Below are 20,086 nucleotides of genomic sequence, written 5' to 3'. Positions count from 1 at the left end.
CACCCCTCAATATGAGGATACAATGAGCATACAGGCCGTTTGCAAACCAAACAAGTGCCCTCACCAGACACCTGACTGGCTAGTGCCTATGCCTCAGATTTTCAGCTTCCAGAACTGTGAGAAATAAATGTTTGTTGCTTAAGCCACTCATCTATGGTAATTTGTTATAGCAGCCAAAACTGACTATGACAATATCCTTTAAGTTATGAATCCAACAGGAACTTAGAAAAAATCTATTAATTATAAGGTGAAAAAATTAAGTTATATTTTCTGATTTCTAGTATGCAAGAATTTTTGAAACTTCTCTTTACCTATCAATTTCCTATCAATTAAAAGCTCAAACCACTTGTGTGAAAAGATTTCCAGTCTTTCAATTTTCTTCATTAACTACCAATTCAGTCTTATGAGCTCATATTCAGTTATCTTTTCTAGTCATGGCTGAATTACATAATATGAGGTATATATATTTTCGGTTTCTACAAGTCCTTGTATCAGCCCACTGATAGCACTGACTTTGTTCCTAACATACTGCTAGGTGCTGGGATATAACATCAGTAAAGCAGACAGTCTCTCTCATTATACAGTCCTGCACAGAGCATAGAAAAATCAATAATTACACAAATAAAGTAAGCTTACAATTGTGATAAATGCTATGGAGAGGAAATATATTTCTGAGGAAACTGGGGGTGATGGGAAGAAAGAAAATGTGCTAATTACAAAAAAGACAGTAGGGAGGAGGGATATAGAAGAGAGATCTGGGTAGAGAGATTTAGGGCAAAGAGCATAGTCATTTGGAGAAATTCAAAGGTAGGGAGGCCCCTGTTCAGAGACTGGTATTGCTTCCTGGAGATTAACCTGGAGAGATAATCAGGGCCAGCCCATAGAGCAGATCCTCTTAAGAGACATCTGTGTCTTTATCTTAAGAAAGTCCAAAGAAAAGGCTATTACTTTAAGTAAGGGTGTGAGATGATCATGTCCTCATTCCAAAATACACCATGCTTGCAATATGAAGAAAAGATTAGAGGCGACCAATGTAAAAACAGTAAAAACACTTGTGATACTACTGCAACTGTCTAAATTGTAACAACTCAGAAATGCAATCTCTTTCTTAATAAATTTATATACTTTCTTGATATGTAGGGAACTGCATATTTAGATAAATATAATTCTCTTAGCCAGACTGGTCTCAGTCTTTAATACCTTACTCTAGGGAACTCTAGGGAACTCTGTAAGAATGCTAGAGAAAATGTGGTGGAAATATTGAGAAATTTTTATTTGTTGTTCTTTGTTTTCAGGACAGGAAAAATAACAATTAAGATAATAGCAGGCTAGTGAAAAAAATAAAGATCTTGCTCTTGGATCCCTAACGACTTGTTTATCAATCAATTTATGACTTTCACTCCATATACCTTTAACTTGTCCTACACAAAACTAGAAATTAAACTCAGATACAAGACCCTAGAGCCCTGGAAAGCCTTTAAATGTCAAGTAAAGGGTTATAAATCTTCAATGGATTGACATTTGTAAATTTACTCTTTATGGTTTCAAAAACCACCTCAAAGACTCATGACTTTTAGCAGTTCGTGATTTTGCACAAATTTGAATCACAGTACTAAGAGGATGTAACAGGATAAAGTTGCTGCCTATATCTGCTCCTCCATATCCATTTCTGTCATTCTACACTCATTGCTGACTATTTAGGGACGATCAAAACATAATTTAAAAACTCTGTTTCAAAAGGAGTTATATACCAGAAAAAAAAAAAAAGGAGTTATACTGTTATTTATGAATTTGGGTATTTATGAAGGACACAGGACTTATTTCTTTCAAATGGCAAGTTTTTTTCTTCTGCATAAGGCAGGAAATTAGCTTGATATAAGAATGGAAAAAGATTTCAAAGTTATTTTCCAATTCTACATTGTTATAATTTTCCCATTTTACAAAGATATTCTACATGATAGAAACAAAAACATGTGATTGTATTAATGTGAACATTCACACTTCTAGTAACTTCAGTGTTCCTCTGAGAAAAATAAGAACTATAGCTATTTCATAACAGTCTTGTCAACATTAAAGGAACCTGATTTGTGACAGAGTAGTGAAAAAAATAGAAGAAATTATTATTATAATTACTGTCAAATCAAGAAATATAATTGCCCAGAACATTCCCTTCCACGGGCATTCTGATCATATGAAGATTTTTAGTTTTAGTAATTAGAGATGTAGGACTACTATCATTATTTGAGCAGAAAAAGTTCTGTTACCAAAATATAACAACTGATTCTCCTAAAAAATTATTAAAATTGAATTTCAGTGTTGACCGTGCAAGATGTTATCTCTCTAGTTTAAAATATGTATACCTACCTCACTGAAATAGGATTTGGGTAATTTATACTTTATAGCCAAAGTGATTGTAATTTCTTTGGTCTTATGATTGTATTTCTTCTCCATGGGATCCTCCTTGTTATCAGAGCCTTCTTCATCCTGAGTTAATAGGCATGAGACATTCTTTTGTAACAGACAAAGCCCAGTCAAAATACCACCTTTTCTGAGATTAAAAACCTATCAAACATCCACTTAGAACACTCTTACTACATGCCAAGCACTGTGTTCTATACACAGATGCATAGAAGAAGAACAAGACCTCTGCTTCCAAGTCCATATTCTAGTGGCAAAGAGAGGCAGAACACAGGCTACAGTCAAACACTGTGGTGAATTATGTACACATAGGATGTGACTGGTGTGTAAAGGAGAGACACAGAACTCACTGCAGCAGAGAGGAGGGGGATGAAGCTGGAAAAGAAAGACAGATATAGAAGAGTCTGTAGACCTTGTTGAACAGAAGTACAGGCTTTCCCCTGAAAATTAGGGGAATTCCCCAAAGAGTTAAACCATAATTACCTTTGGCTTCTCAGGGGTGGTAGAGACCTTCCCAGGTGAAAATTTTGCATCTGTTGCTAATAACATTTAACAGGCAAATAATGCAATACTGCACTGTGGCAGTACTTGTTATTATTGCCATGTTATCACATAACTCTTGAGGTGTCTAAGCGTCGTGTTTTCAATTTGAGGGTAAATTTTTGAAAACAGGAACAACGACTGTGCTTCTTGCCCCTCCATAAAATCTTGCCTATGGTCTTGCACACAATACATATTTCCTAAGTAAACACATATTTTAACTAGAATAGGTTTAATTTGATTCAGGATAAGGCTTCTGTGCTGATTTTGGGGAAGATGATATAAAAGCAGATATCCTGCTATAGACATTATGATGTTGATATCTTGATATAGATATTCATATTTGTATTTAACCTTTGGCGGCTAACATCAACTACCCATTATGCTATATACTACCTACATATGGTGCGTATACATAGTATGTGTGCAAGATGTGATATATATCTTAAACTATCATAGACACCAGGTTAGAGAGATATTATTAAGATCATTTTATACATTTTGTAGATAAGGAAACAGATTCATAGAAGCTAGGTAAGTTGTCTGGAGTCATATAGCTAGTAAGTAGTACCAGTAACTAGTAAGAAGTACTTACTTATCTCCGGACATAAGTGACCATAGTTATTAAATAGAATCAGGGAATACTTTTAATGGCAATAGCCCTCTAAGGAAATGAATTCTCACAAGCCTTAAGTACAAATAAAGAGTGTTCTTTTGCTTTTGACATTCTGATACTAAAATCATCTTTTTTAATGAAATACTAACAAAATGTCACTGCATTTAGATATGTCCATAGGTGAGAATAAGAGTTGCTAGTTTTAGCCAAGTCACCAAGATAAAGCATCCTTGTGCCTTTTTTATGTTTCTAGAATCCTTCCACATTGAATCTTTGGGCAACCCTAAGGAATTATTTGACATTTTAGTCTGCTTTCGACTTTAGTCTACATTAGTCTTCAAGGTATCATGAGAGCCTGTGACCAAGATTTTGAAACGGTTGTATTACTCAAAGAGGTCGAACATAATTTTTATATGGATAATGATAATAATTATAAGAATTACCATCATTCATTGTATGCTATAGCTAAACATTTAGCTAAATCCTCTACATGGCTTATCTTATTTAATCTTTCAGAAGCTCTATGCATAGCTATTAGCAGTACTCCAAGTTTATAGATGAGGACATTAAAATTTAGAGAGTTGGGCAATTTGCTAAATATCATACAATGAGGAAATGGTGTAACTGGGATTTGAAACAGGGGAGTTTGACTTCAGAGCACTTCCTTGTGGTTCTTTATGCTCTGATGAAAGGAGTACGGTATTCCAGACATGTATGAATATAAGAAACACCACAAGATGTTTGGGAAATTTCCAGTAATCCAATGTGAGGCGAGATATTTTGGCAAAAGGAGAATATGTTGTCTCTTTAGAGGACAAGAATTTATGATGGGAGATCTCTCTTCCATGTTATTACAGTTCTGGTTTATATAAATAAAACTCAAGTGTACTAAAGCAATTCAAAGAGCTCGCTGAGGAAAAGATGAGATGGTCACATCAGATATCCTCCTGAAGGACTAGAAAATTGAAGAAAAACAGAATCCAGGCAATTTAAAAAAAAATTTGTTTAGTTTATCACAGTGATTTCAATTCTAAAAATTCAGTATGGATAAAAAAAATTCAAGTTTGCTACTTTTGTGTCTCTTTGTCCTTCTAAATGGTCAGTGTGCATTTACTCTGGCACCTGTTCCTAATCAAGAACATAAAGTGATTATTCTAAACTAAGACTTGTTTTCTCAACAGGTGTTCTCTTTGCAGTTCCATTAAGCTCAGGAATGCATAGAAATTTTCCAGAAATGAACATTGAAAAACCTTATTGCAACAGTCTATCCTTATCACATCTTCACTGAGTGTTAAATGAAACTTAGTCTCAGTTATTGCCCCATTCAAATAATTCAATTGTGTCTTACTTAGGATAGCCACTGATGTAACAACTCTTGGTTGACCTCAGATCTGGCATTTTTCTTCTGCTGTAACTAGAGTAATCCCATTTCACTCATTTATATATTAATTCTAGTCACTATAATCAAGTTTTAATTGCACCATGACTTGTTTACATGTATCATAAAGGACAATACTTCTTTTTTGTAAGCTGCACTGCCCAGACTCATATATAAGGCAGAAGTGTACTTAACTAGAACCTATTCCAAACAGAAGGAGCAGAAAGATACTTTATTGATCAGGTCTCTGAAAAACATCACCTTATAGAGGGCAGATGATAATTGGGACAGAGGCCATGCTCAATTCTGACTTATCATCATGTGATCATTGAAGGGGTAATATCCTTCCCAGCATTTGGCTTCCAATTCCTTTCTCTACCTCACTTTAAAACTTTATTTTAAAGATCATATGTTATAGACTTGGGACAGTCTCATGTATATAGTTATCAAATCCAGCAACACAAAGGATGTCCTTATTTAATTATGTTCTTAAAGGGTTACTTTATTCTTGCCTAATGGGAGTCCTTGTGAAGAAGTCATAGTGTTGTCAGGGCTACAAATAAGGATTTTGCAGAGCTCTTATTTATTTCCAGTCACTTGTATATTTGATACAGGAAACTTTAAAGTTGTGATTTTGACTGTGCCCTACTTACTTTCTGGCAGTCCTCAAATCATTTTGATGAGGAGAGAGAGAACTGGTGATATGGTGGCCTTTGAGATAAAAAGTATGAAATGTTGCTTCCAATTATATCCATCATTTTTAACATATTTTTTACTAAAAAATGGATGTGTAGACTTCATAGAGAAAATCCGTTAATTTGAGTTTGACCAAAGCCTGTTCATTGCCTGTGATTAGGAGGCTGATATATAGACTCACACTTGGCAATGGAGAGAAAATTGCAAGCACATTGGTCCATCTTGCATTTCTTGGGCCAAAGAAACTGTGCCTGTGATATTGCAGTACTCTTAAACTGTACCATATGCTCTTAACAACACAAATTAAGTATCTCCTAGAGGCAGAATATTTTATTGGTTGAAAGTAGGAATGTAATAGTCTTAGATTCAAATTCTGACTCCAGTTGTTAGCAGTTTGTGCTCTTAAACAAGACATTTAACATTTAACTTTTTATGAATGGCAAGAGAACTTTAGTGATTAAAATTCCTTTCTTATGTCATATTTTCTTGTTCTTATTTTATTTGCTCTAGTAGTCAAAACCCAGATCAATTAGAGGAAGTTAAAGAAAGGAATCCTATACATGAGCAGGGAGGTTGAGTATAGGTCAGGTTTACTGTTCTTTTCAAGTCCAAAATTTTACAAAATAATATAATACATATTTCCCAGGCTTCAGCCAGCCCTGCAATAAAATGTATCGCTTAAATTAATGAAGTTAAATTAGTAGTTTCAAACATCTACTTTGGCTCTAGCCTTACTAGCACTTGTTCAAACTTCATTTTTTCCATTCTAAAAATTCCCTTGACTACTTCTGGTATGTAATCTCCCTTAAGTCTGAAGGTGAAGAGTGTTATTCATTTTGTTCACTACTGTATCATTAGCATTTACAACATTGCCTGGAACATGATAGGTGCTCAATAAATACTTGATACTAAGTGAATGAGTAAGAGAAAGTGTGTGTGCGTGTGTGTGTGTGTGTGTGTCCAGATGTTGAATATCTCATCACATGAATGAACACATTGTACTCGATTACTAAACTAAATCTGCTACTAAGGATATTGCTACTTGTTCTAAAAGCAAACATATCTGAGCCTAAGCTCACATTAAATTTGCCAAAACTTAGAAGGATGTTTTTGAAAATACAGAAGGATGTTTGAAATTGTTGTGGGAACAGTTCTTTCTGAGTAGGAAGCAGAGTCAGGATATTGCCAACAAGATACCCAAAGCTATTATAACTTAGAGCAAGGGTAATGCCTGACATAGCAAATACACATTAAAATGGGATGTTGGTATTGAGTTATAAGGTTAGACAAGGTATCCAAAGTCTCTTTGGATTCTAGCATTCTATAATTCTAAGTGTATAATGTGGTCATTAAATTTTTCTAAATGAGAATGTAATGAAATAGATAAATGCATTGAACAAATGATTCAGCATGCTCATGAAATTCTAGCACTGTAAAGGTTAAAATTGTACCCCTAGGAGTTCACAGTAGTGGCTAAGAAAATGAGATTGAGTGTTGGATATACCTTGGGTTGTGTCCTGCTTCTGGCATTTGCTAGGTAAGATGTTTCGGGCAGTACAGCCACCCAAAGACTCAGTTTTATAAGCTGCAAATTGTAAATAATGCCTACTTTACATAGCTATTACAAAGATTAAAAGTTATAATGTGTGTGAATGTTTCATACAAACTCTGAAACATGAATATGCTCAGCAATAAGTAAGAATGTTTTCGTTTCATTTTGTTTATAATCAGAGAGACTTACAGACTAAAATACCATGCAAAAAAATGAAAATTTTGGCCATTAGAATGCTATCAAGACGTCTTGTGTATTTTGCATCTTTTGATCCAACAGATGAAATGAAATGCATTCCTATAGCTCCTTATATTTCATAAAGTTAATTTGAATAAGTAGATTAGAAAGCTGCTTGCCTTAAGTAAGGCAAGCATTTTGGACAGTGCCTAGATCATACTAAGAACATTGTTTGCCATCATCATCATTAAAATAGTCTATTTCATGTTTGACCTCTCAAACACATTCTTTAAAAAGTAATTTGCGGGCTTCCTTGGTGGTGCAGTGGTTGAGAGTCCGCCTGCCGATGCAGGGGACACGGGTTCGTGCCCTGGTCCGGGAAGATCCCACATGCCCCAGAGTGGCTGGGCCCGTGAGCTATGGCCGCTGAGCCTGCGCATCCGGAGCCTGTGCTCCGCAATGGGAGAGGCCACAACAGTGAGAGGCCCGCGTACCGCAAAAAAAAAAAAAAAAAAAAAAAAAAAAAGTAATTTGCTTCACAGTCAATTTCTTACTTTGAAGAACAGTTTATTATTGTTTTCAAATATGCATGCTAATTTACAAATAAATAAATAAATTGGTAAATATGTCTAAGAAAGATTTTTTTAAATTCTACAATAGCAGCATCCAGAGACATGCCCTCCTACCATGCTAGTATTTTCCTCTGGTTGTCTTCATGTATTAATTCACATACTTATATTAACTGAAACTTTATTAAAAGTGCCTATTTACAGGTTTGCCTCCATTTTTACCATCTTTTATTCCATAAGCATTCTTCATGTCATTAAATATTTTTCAAAAAAGCATGTTTTGTAAACCCTGCAGAGTATTCACACTTTATTTAATCATTATCCTACTATTGGAACAGAAAGTTGTTTCCAATTGTTTGTTATAATATATTCACTGAAGTTATGGTATTTTTGGACCTAAATCATTGTTGCATATCTGCTTATTTCTTCAGGATAAAATCTATGAAATTTAATTACAAAGATAATGGATGTGAAAGTTTTTAAATCTCTTATTTCATCTTATTAAAATTCTCTCTAGAAATGTTGTTCAGAACTCTAGTGGCTCTCCATTTCAATCAAAGTAAAAACCAAAAATCCTTATAAGGTCTATATATCTGGCCAACTATTAAAGCTCTGTCCTCCCTTTCACTACTTTCCTTCTCAATTATTCCACTGCAAGCACAAATGGACTCCTGGCTGCTCTTTTTACAACAAGCATGTTTTAACCTCTCAGAGCCTTTGTTTTAGCTAGATCCTCTGTGTCGACTACTCTTCTCTCTGTAACCTTTTTGGAATCTAACATATCTCCAGCAATTTTTTCCTCAAATTTCACCTCCTCAATGAAGTATATTCTTAACACCTTATTTCTTCTGCAGTTTCCACCTTCAAAGTGCTGACTATATAATTTAACTATTGATGGTGTTATTTTGAATTGTCTGTATCCTCACTTTAGAAGCTCTCTATTGGTAGGGAGTCTTTAACTCTTTTGTTCACTGATGCATTTGATTCAACTATAGTAGTTCCTTGTACACTGTAGGTGCTAAATATTTGTTGGATAAATGAACACACTGACTTATACTACCAATAACTATATATGAGTCTATTATTCAACACTCCCACAAACCATATGTGTTTTCTCTTGTGTCTTTCATACTGATCATTCTTTCTCCCCATTTTCCCCAGTTGTGTTATTCTTTACTTTTGAAGTATTCTAAGAGTTACTGGAAAGTTATCTTACAAATGATCAAATCTGTTTTCTCTAAAATTCATTTTGAAATTTACTGTTTTTAATGCTTTTTATATTGTGTATTTTTTGTACGTTCATGAATACTTAAGTTTCTTTCAATTATCCCATGGCTAAAATAGCTGCCTTTTCATTTCTACTCTCCTCTCAACAAGATTTTTTGGTCTTGATCTTTTGTTTCATCAGTTTTAATTTTATGAAGCCCTGAATTCTTTGAATTATATTACCAAGTCAAAGCAAATATTTTCCTTAAATTTGTTTCTTACTTTTACAATTACATTTTTAATAAAGTATGTCCTTCTGTTTCTTGAGTCCTCTGTTCTTTTTGTCTATGACTTGAGTGCAGAGTTCTCTCATGGACATGTCTTTGGCTTTGTATTTCTGTTCACACATCCTTGAATGAAAAGAGATCCAGTCCTTCCTATCATTTTGCCATAAACAGGCATTTATCTTGGTTTCTATCCCTGTTTCCTGGTTACAAGTAGTGGAGTTTCCTCTCAGGACTTAAGCTAGAGGACCACAGATGTACACAACCTCTAGCCAAAATCTGTGTATCTAGCAATAATTTTTCTAATGTGGCTACAGAATTGAGACAAGGGATTATCTGCTAGCTCTAACTGGAATTAAGAAAATTAAAATTTATCCCTCAGTAATTTAAACTAACACTTAGTTTCCTCTTGCCAAAAAGCCTGAATAAAAATTGAGATGTTTAAGAGAGTACCACTCCCATGACTTTTCTGTTCACAAAATATTACTAGTCTGATTTCTAATTCCAGAAAAAGAATATTAGCATCTACCCATTATATATTTCTTTATTACAAGAAACAGAATGCCCAAATGCATGAATGTATTACCAGATTAGTGGAATAGAAGAAGCACAACTATTTTTCTTCTTAGTAAAATCCTGATCTTTGAAACAGAGAAAAGGATGTCTTCTCATCTCTTTCCCCAAATTTTATTTCCCTTTGGGACAAAACTGTTTTTCAGCTTCAATCACTGGTGGTGATTTTTATTTCATATTTTCAAATCCATAATTAGTAAAATTTTTTCTTTGATTCTGTTTTCATGGTTGTATATCTTAGCTTAAAAATCAATTTTTAGTTTTTAGTTTTTAATCAGTTTAGCTTAAAAATCAACTTGGTAAATGTAAAATAGGTAGCTAGTGGGAAGCAGCTGCATAGCACAGAGAGATCAGCTCAGTGCTTTGTGACCACCTAGAGGAGTGGGATAGGGAGGGTGGGAGGGAGAGGCAAGAGGGAGGAGATATGGGGATATATGTATATGAATACCTGATTCACTTTGTTATAAAGCAGAAACTAACACACCATTGTAAAGCAATTATACTCCCAAAAAGATGTTAAAAAAAATTTTGGTAGAGTATATTCTGTTAGTGAGATGTCATCTTAAACTAAAAGGGCTATATAGATATTTATTCCAGCTTTCTTAATTCTCAATTTTGCATTCTTGTATTATTATAGTAATTTTTAAATTTTGGTATTATATTTTCAATAATTTTTAGTTTGGGATCTCATAGTTTTTCTCTACATTTCACCCAATAGTAACTCTCATCTTCCTTTTTTAAAGTCATGTTTTCTTGTTTATTAAAGAGGATTTCATGTTATCTTCTAAAACTACTGACTGATATATAATAAATTATTTTCAGAGGAATATTAGACTTCTTTTTTGGTGGAGAAATGTCTTAGTCCATTCAGGCTGCTATAACAAAATACCACAGGTTGGATAGTTTAGAAACAACAGAAATTCATTTCTCACAGTTCTGGAGGCTGCAAGTCCAAGATCAGGGTGCCAGAATAGCTGGGTGAGTGCCCCCTTCTGGGCCACAGACTTCTTAATGTAGCCTCACATAGCTCAAGGGACAAGTTACCTCTGTGGGACCTATTGTATAAAGGCACTAATCCCACTCACAGGGTCTCCACGTGGTCACATGACCTAGTCATATCCCAAAGGCCTCCTTCCTAATACCATCACCTTGGGCATTAGGTTTTTAGCATATGAATATTTGAGGGGCACAAACATTTAGCCCATAGCAGGAGACAACTAGCAGAAACTCAAATGTGGAGGACCATATTCATATGCCTCCTAGATCCCATTTACTATGCCAGTACACCCAGACACTAGCAACTGAGGGCTGTGAGTACTGGTTGTTAATGGCTCACAGTTGCTACTTTCTCCAGAGAACTGACTTTGGAAATGACCACAAAGGTAGATTATGTCTCCTGACATCCATCATGGGGCAAGAGCAGAAGACAGACCACACTTAATGCCTGACTGACACTGGAAACCAAAATGGTGAAATCTTGCCTCCAAGTGGCAATGTCTATAGAGATCTTGGTCATCTTACTTTAGATCTATTCCTAGGTATCTATAATGTTTATTGGTAGAAATAAAAATATAAAACATATATTAACCTTGAATCTAGTCACATTGCTAAATTCAATTTAAATATATGTATATATATATATATATACATACACACATACATATATATATATATATATATACACACATACATATATATATACACACACACACATATATAGTGCCTAAATTATTTAATTGATATTTTCAGGACACTACATACAAAAAACCAAACAAAAAAAAAACACCCCAGAATACACATTCTTTCGAAGCACACAGCCAATGTAATACTGAACGGTAAAAAACTGAAAGCTTTCCTGCTAAATCTGGAACAAGAAAAGGATGCCTACTCTCACCACTTCTCTTCAACACAGTATTAGAAATCCTAGCCACAGCAATCAGAGAAGGAAAGAAGTAAAAGGTATCCAAATTGGAAAGGAAGAGGTAAAACTGTAATTATATGCAGATGATGTGATATTATATATAGAAAACTCTAAAGAACTCCAGAAAAAAACTATTAGAACTGATAAACAAATTCAGCAAGGTAGCAGGGTACAAGATCAACATACAGAAATCTGTTACATTTCTTAAACTAACAATGAAATAACAGAAAGAGAGTTAAAAAAATATCCCTTTTAAAGTTTCATCAAAAAGAAAAAAAAATACTTGGGAATAAACCTGACCAAGGAGGTGAAAGACATTTGTTGAGAACTATAAAACTCCTGAGTCTTATTGTTTAAACATAATGTATCTTTTATCTCTGAATGCTCTTTTGTCTTTGAAAAAAATTTTTTTTACTAGTTTTACTATGATGTTCCTAAGTGTTAATCTTTGTATTTACTCTGCTTAGGGTTATTAAAGCTCCTTGAATCTCTGGATTGGTATCTCAGTAGTTTGAAAAGTTTCTTTCTCATTATCTTTTTGAATACTGTTACTGACCCGGTTACTTTCTATTACTCCCTTTTTACATTTATGTTAAAACTTTCCACTGGGTCCTATATGATTCTTACTATTTTTCCCCCTCTAATTTTCTTTTTCTCTCCACATTTTTCCAGCTGAATTATTTTTACTAATATAGCTTCCAGTTCACTAATCATCTGTTCTACACTAGCTAATTTGCTGTCTATTGAATTCTTAATTTTAGTTATTCTATTTTTCAGTTCCACTATTTCTAAATTCTTTTTTAACATATTAAACTTTTTTGATGAAATTCCTTATCTATTTTATTAAACATATTAATCATAGTTCTTTTAAAGTCCTTAGATAATAACTCCAGTATTTTGATACCCTGTAGGCCTGTCTGTATAGTACTTCTTTGTATGGTCTTGGTCATTTGGATCTATTTTCTATTATTCCTGCCAAATTTTGGAAATTGACATGAATTTTGGAAATTGACATGAAAAACTGTAGAGAGTCTGGGTGATGTAATAGACTAATTTTCTTCTGGCAGCATATCAACTCTGGGTGGCATCACCTTCACTAGTCTATTTCTAATTTACCATTAGTCTTAAGCTTATCCTTTCCTGGGTTCATAACTAAAAAGTCTTTACTGCTTACCAGTACCTCTCTTTCTCAGTGGGCTCTCGACTCCAATTTTTGTGTCTCTAGCTCATTAGAACTGCTGAAATATTTACTTACATTTTAGCCATTCAGTAACCTTTTGCATTTTATGTTTTCAGCATTTTGGCCTCCAGATGTTCAACCTAGGAACCAACAAATGCCTCAAGAGGAAATCACATGCAGAATTCATGACTTTTTTTTTTTCTGGTTCTTTTCTCTGTGATCACCACCTCAAATTTTATTTTCACTTGTTCAGTGAAATTTTTATATCCAGATTCAGCAAGTAGATCACTCACTACTCACCATTAAAATCAACAAATTCCCTGAGAAGAAAATTTAGGCATAAATACATAGTTCATCTACGTGTTTCCGTGATCTCTGATTATCTCTGATATCATGGTTCATTAACCCTTAGCTGCTATCTGTTCAAACAGATGCTTTTTTTTTCTTACCCAGCTTTGATAGCTATTTTTAGGAAGTATGGAAGCCTAATACTAGTTACCTCACCATAACTGGTATATAAATATTCCAAACACGACTTTATGTTTAAATTCAACTCCTCTAAATCATGCATACAGTTACTTATGAAGATGAGATTCAAACGTGTGGTTTCATTTCATTTGTTTATTTGGTTAATTATTTTTCAATTGAGCTATTTACATGAACAGTGTTTCTACTTCTATATGAGTTAACAATGGATATTTTTATAAACAAATAAACAGTGAACTGTTAAGAAACAAAAAGTTCCAGATAATATGCTGGACTAAATAAACACACTCTAAACCTGCATCTATAATTCTTGAGAAAGTAATATCCAAGTCTGCAATGGGGACTCCAAAAGCCTCCAAGAACTCTATTAACTAAAATTCTTCAGGAGAAAACTGATGTGTATGTTTCTGATATTTCCCTAACAGAATTATCTTTTAAAAATCAAATGACTTTTACTAAAATTTTTTTTTCATTCTTTTTTTTTTAATTTATTTATTTTTGGCTGTGTTGGGTCTTTGTTGCTGTGCACAGGCTTTCTCTAGTTGTGGTGAGTGGGCTTCTCATAGCGGTGGCTTCTCTCGTTGCAGAGCATGGGCTCTAGGTGTGCGGGCTTCAGTAGTGTGGCTCGTGGGCTCAGTAGTTGTGGCTCACGGGCTCTAGAGTGTAGGCTCAGTAGTTGTGGCACACAAGCTTAGTTGCTCCACAGCATGTGGGATCTTCCCGGACCAGGGCTCAAACCCATGTCCCCTGCATTGGCAGGAGGATTCTTAACCACTGCGCCACCAGGGAAGCCCCTATAATTTTTAGTTGTATAAATTTCCTTTATCAGAATCTCATTCCTAGAATATTTTTGTGACTTGAAGACTGTTTTTCTCATTGATAATAACAAATTTCTGTTGAAAGTATAAAATTTAAATGAGTATCGATCTGTTAAACCAGTATTTGTCCTATACTACATGAAGTATTTTGATGTTTCCTTTTTTCTGTTGTTTCATAAATAATCCATTCCATCAAAATTAATTTAAAAGTCTCTATAAGAACTATTTACAGTAAGAGGAAATTAAAAAGGAAATACTCATTCCTACTTGTTAAATTTTATATGACCATTTTAAATATATTTTTATGTGCTAAGTTTGGTGATAGTTATTTTGAATAATATAAATGACATTTCTCCCCAGAAGAATAGTATAATTTAATTGTGGTGAAAAAAGAAAAAAAAGAATAAGTGGACAATATACTACTATTCACATCATGAGGGCTTAAAGTAGATAAGCTGAAATTTTAAAAAATAAGGGATAACTTTTTGCATTTTATTGTATTTAGTATACTATGGCAGTTTAGGAAAGATAAATATTGGTGTAGGGTGAAGCACTTAAAGAATCTTATAGGAAGCTAGTTCAGATAAATTTTAAGATATTTGGACAGTTATAGAAAGAAAGAGATTGAATTCTCATATTTTCCGCTTCTTATCAGCTAGAAAGAATAACTGATGTTCAGTAATGAATTCAATAGAATCCAATCAGACGTAGCATGTTGGAGGTATAACAGCTGGCTGTTCATATGTAATATTTGATTGCTGCATTATACATCAATTTATCAACATTCCAAAAAGCAAATAATTTTTCTAGCTATATTGTAGTATCTATATATTATTCAACATTAATTGAAGGTTCTAAATGGAGTTTCACTATATTTACAATCTTTTGGAGGACTATCAGTCAAATAAAGCTGAATACTAAATTGGATAGAATTTTTCCTTCCTCTTTCTGATAATTAAATGAAAAAAAAACAACAAAAAAGTATAAAACAAGTGACAATCTAATTGGGCAAAGATGAAAGATACTGACTAAAATTTCTATCAATAATAGTTGTTAAGCAAATGTATTTTGATTTACCATTAAATCTTTAATAAAATTTTGATGTGCTGCTCATGAATAAGTCAATAATTTTTCAAGAAACTAAAGAAATGTAATTTTACATTCTATTATCTCATTTGAGTTACACAAATCACAGATTTATAGCATATTCCAGGTTGAAGGAATTTTGAAGATTATCTAATCTAGGGATAGCAAATGCTTTTCACCTTGTACGTCAATTGTGACTTACTGGAAAAGAGACCAATGATCCTATAGCAATGGTTATCATTGCCATAGGAGGGAAAAGTTATAGCATGTTCATAACATTTCAGTTATACTTAATCTAATTGCCCCTACCTCCCTTTATGGAAATCTGAACACCAGGAGGGAAGTAAATGTTCAATCGTCCAATAGTTCAATTTTCTGGTAGAGCTAGGATAAAAATCCAGCTTTCTTCCCCCACTACATCATATTTCTCTTACACCATTTTTAGTCTCTGCTCTCAAAAAATTATTTTTAACTAACCCTTGTATGAATGAAATAAAACCCTTTTCTGTAAAACATAAATTGATCTTGGAAAGTTGGTAATGTTTTATATAGCAGGTCTAATTTATTCAGGACTTAGGTTCAAGCCTGATATCATTTTAGCCATGTTGCAAATAGTACCACATTTATATCTTTATTAATGATACTGTTCACAAAATGTATTTTGGAAGGAGTAGAAATAACAACTAATCATATTTTTTGAAATCATAAATCAGTAGCTAAAAATAGCAATAAAATGCTCTTAATATAAAATTCTCTCCTTTAAAATGTTATCTCCTCTGGAAGTCTTCTTTGACCATTTCAATCAGTTATTTTCCTCCATATCTGTCCTCCAAGAGTACTTGGTCCATCTTTTCACCCAAGGCCTCCCCTAGAGTACATGAGGTCTCATCTCTGATATATATATTTATCTGGATCTTTTTTATATAAACTAGGGGCTGAGGCAGGGTCCCCATTTGTTCAGGACTAAGAGTGGTACTGGCTCTATCATAGGGGATTTTTGTTACAAATTTTTCCTCATTAAGGTAATGATTTTCTTTAAGGTCTATACTCATTTAACACTAAAATTTGCTCACCAAAAAGTAAGTAATAGGTTTTTCATTCTTTTTTTGTATCTCTAACACTTGGTACAGTGCCTAAAATACAGTAGGCATCTAATAATTACTTATTAAATAAATAATCTCCAAAAAATTGATTAAATAAACAAATATATCAAAGTCTCACTTACATATACTTTCCTTCTTAAAGAAAAATTCCCAGCCAAAAATGGGTGTTCTTCCTCAACTTCCTTATAGAGTGAGGTTATACCTTTCATTTGATATTGATCTCTTTACCTCATTATACCTATATATGTCAATATGATATCTCCTCTAAAATAATGCCAGCTTCTTACGGGTAGGATTCATGCCTAATAATCTATATATTTATCTGGCAAAGGGTACTGTCAGTATTTGGAACACAATCAATGCCTGCTGAAAGAATAAATAATTACATGGAGAGGTGTGATTGGAGATAGTATTCTGCTTTCTTCTCCAACTGAGTCGCTGTGAAGCTCAAATGAAAACAAAAAGTCTATAGATGTGCTTTGTAATATATAATGTGTTATACAATTTTAAAGGAACATTGTTTTGATGATTTCTTCCATATGTATATATGAAAGCACATGGCAGTTTTAGAGATCTTTGGTGCTCCACTATGGCTGTTGCTCAGAAGCTGCTGAATATTTCTTCCAATTCAACATAATGTGTGTCAGACATCTATCATGATTGGTGGGTAGAGAAAAATTATTTGCTAATGGAAGCCATACTTAGAATAGGCTTCAGGATTCTTCAGCCAAATATTTTTATAAGACTCTTGAATCAAACTGAGATTATGCAACTTCTATCTAAGAAATGTTTTTGAATGCCTAGCATGTGCCAGGCAATATTAGGTAACAATATAGTGATAAATGAAATGGACATGGTCTTTACCCTCAGGGACATTATTTTCCAAAATAATTTATCTCTAACAATATAGCTATACTTTTATAGTCTTCTGATTGGATCTCTTTTAAAAATTTTAAAACAGATATTTTAAACTTCTTTATTTCTTTACCTCTTTATAAGGTTTAGTGAGTGCTTTATAAAGAAATATCACTGTGAAGATTTCAGTAATCAAGTTTAACCTTTTGGATCCAACAGAATAATGCCCTTGTCACTCAGGGCTAAGTCATTAATATTACCTGGTTAGTAAATCTTTTGATTCTCGGTATCAAGAGGTCTACTTAATTTAGGTGGATTGGAATCAGTCAATAAGCGTGTATACAGCAAAGAGAAATTGTGTGCCTTGTCCACCTACACTCTTACAACTTTGTGTCTAACTGAATGAGAGCTCTGAAATTTTGTGCCGTACACTAAACTAATAAAAGGAGGAAGCTGACAACTTTTGAGAAATATCTGGCTGATAATGTAAGGCCAGAGTCCTTCAATGCTGTCAGTCTAATAAATTTCTGCGCTAGTCTTCTGACTCAGCCAACCCAACAACCCCCAAGTTTCTCATCCAATATGCCAGATTTTTTTCATATAAGCAGTACTCAACCAGGAAAAGTTACATATACATATACACATATATATGTGTATGTTACACATATATATGATTTAATATACTATACATTTTATAATACATATAGGTATGTCTTATATAATATATATGCAACTTAAATAATATATTAACTGGTTGTGAAATGATAGTCCTCTAGTCCTGTCACTGTCCTCTCCTTTTTTCACATTGGCATATGAATGCTTTTTAGTCAAAGGAGTCCTACACAGTGACGCTGAGAAATACTGATCTGAATACGTAACATAGCATTAAATAAAATGGTAAGAATTCCATATGCAGTTACTAAAATAACTCTGTGATAGGAACTTTCTTGAACCTGTTTCATCCATTTTATAGTGTTTTAGTAAGTCTGTTATCTTGGTAGCTTATGTGTCTACTGACCTGCTGAAATATTAGAGAGGTGAGGAAAATTGTTCTCCACAGATACCAAGAAAATAAAAATTTGAACTGGAAGAAAGGATATAAAACTGTCTCTGCCCTTAGGACTGGTATCAGCAAAAACACTGGCCTGTCCTTCGTGCCTCTGTAAAGCGATTATGGTCCATGTTACCATCAAAAACCAATTCTTCTGGAAATACTCTCTTCTATGAGTTTTTTGACAACACATTCTTATAGATTTTTCCTACCTCTCACACCACATGTTTTCAGTCTTTGGTAGGCACCTCTTCTTCTGGCTATTCTTAAATTGTTATGTTTTAGACTATCTTTTTTTCCCCCCATCACTGTATACATCCTCACAATAGTCTGACCCTGGTGAGTAGCTTAATTACCACTCAAGTATTGACAAGTTCCTAAATTTAGAGTTCCAGCCAATAACTTTCAAAGGAAATTCAGATCTATGTTTTAAATGCTTACTAGCCTTTTACATGTGAATATCTGATAAGTACCTCAGTCTAAATATCAAAAACTAACCCCGTTTCTCTCCACCCCATACCTCTTTCTTTCCTTGTAATTTCTATCTCTGTACATGGCACTGATCATTGGATTGCCAGGTTAGAAACTGAGGCATGTACTTCTCTCTTTACCATGGCTCCATTGAATCCATTATCAACCCAGATCATTATAGCTCTTTAATATTTTTGAAATTCATCTAGTTTTTACAGTTTTATTCTTACCAGCCTAGCGCAGGTCATCATTATCTTTTATCTGGATTACATGTATTAATTTGTCATTTTATCTTCTAATCTACTCCATTCATCGGACTAGTCTTCTAAAATGCAAATATGTCAAGCCACATCCTTACTTAAAACCCCTCAAGGACTTCCCAGTACCCTCCAGGTAAAATCTAAGCTCTTTCCTCAGATGCCGTCATGAATTCACCATTGCTGATCTCCCTGACCTTAGCTCTTTCATCTTTCCCTTTGAACTTCGGTAATATTCAATCTCTTGCCTCTCCCTGGAAGCATCATGCTAACACCAGTTCTATTTGCTCAAATTTTATATACACCACTCTCTGCCTAGAAAGTTCTTCTCCTTTTGTCTTCTTTGCATGGATTTTTTCAGGTAACACTTTTCACATAACAATTTAGATATAACATCTTTCTTGACCTATGTGTCTTGAGCTCCAAATCTCCAATTCTTATTCCCCCATCCATGCTCCCATAGCATCACTACTTTCTTCATAATAATTCTTATCAACTTGAACTGAAATTGTTGGGCCACTTCTCTGCCTTGCACACTAGATTTTTAATTCCATGAAGACTAGGAGTATTGCATTACTGTTCGCCATCATAACTCCAGTACCTAGCATAGTGTCTATCACACCGTAAGAACTTGAAAAAAACATTTGTTCCTTCCCTGATTTTTCTGTTGTTTCTTATTTACACATAATGGCAGACTTTTTGCCTTTTATAGACATATTTTCAGCCTATCCTTACTTTAATCAGTGTACCTGTTTTATCCAATTAGCATAATGGACTTCTGACTAAGATTTAATTTGAACAAACAACCATAAAATAAAATTTGCAATTTTCCCCAGCTAAGAAGAAATA

The sequence above is a fragment of the Mesoplodon bidens genome (genome assembly GCF_964165515.1).
Source record: "Mesoplodon bidens genome assembly, chromosome: 7".
Classification (NCBI taxonomy): Eukaryota; Metazoa; Chordata; class Mammalia; order Artiodactyla; family Ziphiidae; genus Mesoplodon; species Mesoplodon bidens.
Note: the sequence above shows the minus strand (reverse complement) of the source record.